We start from the raw sequence: 6,436 nt of genomic DNA, 5'->3' as shown, positions 1-6,436 counted from the left end.
TTTCTATATCCCAGGGCCTGGGTGGGGCAGGGCCAGTAGGCACAGCCTGCTTCCTGATGGGCACACAGGAAGCTTTTCCTGACCTGGCATGTGGAGTGCTTTTTGGAGGTGCCTCTGCCAGTTCTCATATCCCTCAGCTCTCAACCCTTAGTATTCACCTCTGTTACCCCCTCCCCCCGGCCTGCCATCCTCCCACCTCCAGCTCAGCCTCAGCTGAAAAGATGACCTTTTCCCCAGAAAGCTCTGCCAGGAGAAGACAAACTGGTAAGTTATGGGACAGGGGAGACCCAAATGCTCCGCTTCGGTGAGAACAGCTCCCGCCTCAATCTGCTTCTTGAAACGCAACACCGGAGGCCGCTCTGAGCCCAAGCCTGTGAGGCACCCTTCTTTAGACATGGGTAGATGAGGGGTGGGCAGGCAGAGGTAAGCAGGTGGGTGCCTGCTGAGTGGACAGGACTAGCAGTTAGGCTCCTCCAGGTGGCCCTCCTGGATCACCCCCCTCTTCTCCAACCAATTAACATCTCTTCGCCTCCTAGATGGATGTCCCCAGGCAGGCCCTGCAAACTCAAGGGCCCCTGACCTACTCTGGGACCCACTTGGACTCTGTTCCCCCCATATCCTGCCCCTCCTGCTCTCCTCATTTCTGTTAATTCTCTCTCCAATGAAGTGGGTCTCACTCCATTTTACCATCAGGGAAACTGAGGTTGGGAAGGGAGGGTACTGCCCAGGAACGTGGCCAGTCCATGAGAGGCCCGGAACTTGCTGACCGCCTGTGACACCTTGGGACAGCTGGGGTATGAAAAAGCAATGGAGGTGAAGCAGACCGGACCTGATGAGGAAGGGCAGTGCAGCTCATATTCAGGGGCTACAGAGAGCCTTGGGGGCCAAGCAGGGCCTCCGTGCACCCCTGTTAAATTTGACACTGCTCCCAAAAAATACATGAAAGAATAATCAAAACAGGCCTCTGCCAGCACAGCGCCAATGAAGATAAGAGGGAGCAGGTACCTACGAACACTTGTTGGTGGGAAGGCCAGGAGGGCCTCTGCCCACTGCCTTTAGGTGGGCAGCCAGGAGGGGATGGTGTTTTTTGTTTTATTTTAAAATAATGCTTTATTCTCTATTTAGACTAGATCTCCCAGACTGTGATGTGGAATAAAGGGGCACAAGGACGCGTCTCCCTCCCGCTCCATCTCCAGCCACCTTACACCCCCAGCTGTGCGTACCTACTGGTGCCCCCTCCCTGACCTCCCTAACCACACATATGGGGTCCCCTCCCTCACTCACAGCAGTTCCTGCGGGTGCCCCCCCCCACCACAGTGAATCCACCACGTTGATGAACTTTGTCATCCTGTTGGGGGTGGGGATACTGCATCTCACTGTAATTTAAATTTTCATTCTTTCCCATATGAGGGAAGTTGAGCCTGTTTTGATGGGTTCATTTCATGTCTTGGCCCATTCTTCTCCTGGGTTGTTGTTCTTTTCCTTACTAATTTGTAAGAATTCATATATATATATATGAATATATATATATACACATATATATGTATATAATCAAGAAACAGACTTTTGTGAAATGAGTTGTCAATGTTCTCACAGTTGTTATCTTTTTTATTTTGTTCCCCTCCCATGTGTCTGCCTTTTATTTTTATGAAGTTGAATATATCCACCTTTTATTGAATGGTTTCTGGGTTTTGTATAATTCTTAGAATGATTCAAAGGTATAGATTTTTTATTCTTCTAGTAGTTTTATGCTTTCCTTTTTTAATTTTTAAAGCTTTGATTCATGTAGAACTTGTTTTAGTGTCAAGGAGTCAGGTAGGTATCCAAAAGTTTCCCCCAAATGTCTGTTTAGTCGCATATTTTCAATTATTTATTGAATAACCCATTTTTTCCTCCTGGGTTTTACCTGCCTCATCTCATATTTGCATTGACGTCTCTTTCTGGACTTCCCCATCATCTGGCTGTCCATGGGCTGTGTTCATTATTGTGATTTTAAAACATATTTTAGGATCTCACACAGCCAATCTCCCTCAAGAAGCTTAATTTAAAAATTTTCCTTGGTTTCTTTGCTTGATTATTCTTTCATGTGAACGTCAGAATTACTTTAGCCGCGGCTCTTGATTTAACCATAGAACAAGCAGTCAGAACTTCAGCGTATTGGTACACGCACCTGGGTTCCACCCAGAGCAGGGTTCGCTTCATTGGAAGGTTCGGGCGGGCCTAACTCTCCAGCCTGGCCACGCCTTGTGGGTGGAGTGCGCGGGCGCGGCGCTGTCCATGGTGCTGGGCTGTGTTTTTGTCCCAGGCCTTGGAAGAGGGGTGTCCCAAAGAAATGACTATGGCAGGGGACCTTCTCTCTGGGTGTCATCACTTGCCTATGGGAAGGAAGGTGGTCCTGATCAAGCCATGAGGCTCTGCGGGCCCAAATATGGGCCTTTCTGCTCACAAGCTCCTGGGCAGAGCCAGCCTGGAAAGGCCCAGTGGCCAGAGCAGGTGAATAGTACTGAGCACAGGTTTTAGGGAGAGGAGCTGGGCCCGAGATGGGCAGCTATGACCATTTTGTTAACCACTCATTCCAGAGGAGATTTGTAGGCAGGTGGAAGGCAGCAACCAGCCAGCCTTCAAGCTGAACTCATGCACATTCAACCCAGAGCCTGGAACCTAGGCATCGATCGAAGCCTCCAGAAACCTGGCCCTCAGGCTGGCCAGTCAAGAGTGGCAGTTCAGGGCCCAGGATTTGTAACACAGGCGGCCCACAGCTCTGCCCCCAGGTCTTCCCTCGCCTGTTCTTAGCTGCACCCCCAGAGCCCAAGCTCAGTTTCCATAGTGGCCAAGCTAGGAAAGCCTCACCTGGGAGAAAACAGCCACCTGATTGAAGGGCTGTAGTTGGCTGAGATGATGGGATGGGGGCAACCAGAGGGGCTGGGATGGCGTGGGCAGACTCTGGGTGTCCTGATAGAGAAGTGCCTCTGAGGCTGGCAGCAAGCCTCGGCCAGCCTGGACTGTCAGCAGGAATCCTGGCTAAAAATACCCAGTCTCAGAGGCTGCCTGTTGCTGTAGCTGCCTCAGAGCCCCCTCCTCGTGCCAGGAACCACAAATGTGCCCTTCAACCTCCATGCAAGAGGCTAGCAACAGGGCCCATTGGGCACATGAGAAAAATCAGGCCCTGCACCCAGTGGGTCCCAGCCCAGGGCCCCAATCTCCAGGACTGATCACAGAGCCTTTTGTCTCAGCTGAAGGCCAGATGTGGCCCCTTCCTGCTCCTTACCAGCAAGACTTGGCAGGAGTCAGAGCAAAGTGCAGTGCAGGATAAGCTCAGTATGGGATGAAAGCTCTGCCGGTCCCCACCCTGTGTGGGTCTCTGTCCTGTGGCTCTCAGTGTGCAGAGCCACTAGCTTTGGGACAGAACTCTGAGTGCTTGGGCTGAGCCAACCCAGCATAATGTGGGGCAGCAGGTGAGTGCCAGGCAGGCTCTGTCCCAATTGCCTACCCCACTAGTGCGTCAGTCCTTTGGTGGGCTTCCAGGTGACCATGTGGCATGGACACCCCCTCTGTTTTGGGCTTATTAGCTGAGTGAACCAAGACAAGGCCATCCTCTCTGGGGCTCAGTTTCTCCACCGTACTCTTTGGGGTGAGGGATGTGGAAGTCCAGCAGAGGTATAAGTGTATCTGAAATCAGCCTCCCAGGGTGTTTGATGAGTGATTAAATGACTAAGAAAGAAAGACAAAAGCGTTGATGGGAGAAAGGTGAGGGGCTCTTCCACGGGGCTCTTTGGGTGGGATCTCTGAGCTCCACAGCCCTTCTCTGGCCTTAGCAGGCAATCTGAGATGAGTCCTTGGCCTCTCTGTCTGAGAAACGGAGCAAATCTGCATGCCTTGTGGATCATGGCAGCTCAGAAAGGGGCTCAGGGAAAAGCAAGGCTGGGCACTAAGTCTGAGCTGGCCTAGAAGAAGCTTCCTCACCGTGATCCCAGGATGGGCCTGCAGTGCGTGCCTTGCCCTCCACTCCTGTCCACTCCAGCTGGTAGCTGTGGCCATGCCTAGGACTGCCTTCCCTGCCCCACTGGGTGCTTGCAGGTCCCCTCACCAGGTGCGCACCCCCCCCGCCGCCCGCCCTGCACCTGGACCTGGTTTTGACCGTCTGCTAGGATTCTGGTGTGAACAGCAGCTCCCAATTTAGTTGTCACTGCCAGGTGGGTGGCTCTGGAAGGATCCAAATTCCTAGCAGGGATAAGGAAGGGGAATAAATCAAGTGCTGATCCCCTGGGCATAACCTGAGGACCCCACCTACCTGAGCTCTGCACCTGCACCAGACTTTGGACCAGAAGCATCCTATTCATCCCCAGGACAGGCTGTTGCCCAGACAGAGGCTACCAACCTGGCTGTACCAGCTGGGAAAGGGCCCTGAGCCCATCTTCTGGTGACCACTTGGGAGTCCTGGACACTCACCCCTCCCTCTGGGAGCAAGGAGAAGGGGTAGATCCAGCTTTGAGGGCCAAGTGTCAGCACTGCATGTCCACCACCCAGCCTGAGTTCTCCTCTGTTCTCTGGGCTCAGGCTCCCATCCTGGAAACCCATCATGGGGGCTCCAAACCCAGAGGGTGGGTGTGGTGAGGGCCACCACTATGCAATGCATAGTCCCCATCTACACTCCCCAGCAGCTTCTCAGAGGTGGGAGGTACATGTGGCCAGGCCAGGGGTGCATGCAGCACAGCAGAATCCAGAATGCCGTCTTGTGGGAGGAGGCCCCTGCTTGGTATAGAGGTTAGAGGCATACGGAGATGGTCAGGCCAAGTGGGATTCTTGGGGATGCTGCCAGGAGTTGGGCTGTTGGCCCCTTCCCTGCACTGGCCCAGGGTTGTTGCTGTGTGTGGCTTTGATGGCTAAGAGATAAAGAAGCATATTAGATATGCCTTACTGTGCACTAAAGTTGGGCAAAAGATCTCTTTGGGGGTGCAGGGCTGATGATAGAAAGCCAAGATACCCCCTGTAGTCTTGAGGTTGGGCATGGTGGGGAGGTTCTGGAGGAAGCAGTGGCCATGGGCAAAGGTGGTCCTGGTAGGGGTTGCCAGGATGTGGGTCTACCTAAACTCCCCTGACCTCGATTTTTTGTCTGTAAAATGGGTAGTGTGGTACCTACACCACAGGACAGAATGGAACGATGTGCTTAGCAGGCCTGGCACAGAGTCCTGGCACAGGCAGCCACCCTCCATGGTAAGAGCAGATGGCGAGCTGGCACCCCCCAGCGCCCTGGCACTGGGATCACATTCCCAGCCGCCCACTCAGAGTGCTAGGAAGGGTCACATTGGAGCAGCACTGGGGGGCAGGCGTTTACTGTACGAACTTCTAGCCCCCTCTGGGTCTCTCCTTGCGCTATCCTGGGAGTGGCTCAGAACGTGTGCACACACCATGTCCCTTGCTTCCCTACTCTTCCCTGGGAGGGCGTTGAGGGACTGGATGCCCACATGTACCCTACCAAGCAGTGTGAGCAAAGCCACACTGAAAACAAGGCTCCTAGAACCTATGGAAGCAGTGACCTTCTAAGGAAGTCAGACCGTGTCCCTGTCAGCTCAGGACTGGCCACAGAGGAAGGATACCCCCTTCCTAGCTAGATTCCATGAGTTTGAGTGAAAACCTCAAACCACCCCTTTAGGTCCCCATAGTCCTCTCAGGGGACAGGAGAGGTAGCAAAAAGGAGGGATGGTGACCAGCTGACTTTGCCCAGGAGGTGTGTCTGCCTTGTTCACATTGCTGCTCTGAGCTCAGAGAGACCAAGGGGCTGGGCAGAGGTCACACAGTTGGGAGGACCCTTGTGTGCCTGTCAAAGTATCATGGAGGCTGGTATTTGGATGGGTGGGTGGGAGTGAGGCAGTACCAGGCCTCATGGGAGGGTGTGGTAGGCTGGGCAAGCTGAAGGGAGGCCCTATCCCATGTATAATGGGTTTGAGAGGGTAATTCAGGCAGAAACCCAGCCCAGGCAAGGAGTGACATGTCTGTTCAGCCTGGACAGCAGAGCTGCCTGCAGTCTCCAGTCCATGCCTGCTCCTGATCTCGAGGGGCATGTGTCTAGAAAGCCTGGGGAATTCCGATCAATGCAGCCCAAATGGCCTGTCATTTCTGCCCCCTGCTGGCCCTCCCAGGAACTGATGGGTGTAGAAGGCATTACAGGGGCAATCCTCCATCAGGCTCTTCCCACTGGGTCTCTGGCTCTTCCCATAGGGTTGACTCCTAGAGCTGGCTGTGCCCCTTGACAAGAGGCTGCAGCTTCTGTCAAGCCATCCTCACTAGCCCCTCAGCAGCTGTCATATGCCTTCCCTGTCAGGAGGTTTGCTCTGGTGAGGAGGCAGTGTGCACTGGACTTCCCAGTCACCACATCTCTCAGCTTCATATCACCAGGTGGCACTGGCTAGGGCTCCCAGGGGGACCACCAAGCCCT

This window comes from Hipposideros armiger, unplaced genomic scaffold, assembly GCF_001890085.2.
Source record: "Hipposideros armiger isolate ML-2016 unplaced genomic scaffold, ASM189008v1 scaffold_694, whole genome shotgun sequence".
In the NCBI taxonomy this organism is placed as follows: domain Eukaryota; kingdom Metazoa; phylum Chordata; class Mammalia; order Chiroptera; family Hipposideridae; genus Hipposideros; species Hipposideros armiger.
The sequence above is the reverse complement of the archived record's forward strand: the minus strand, read 5'-3'. Positions refer to the sequence as shown.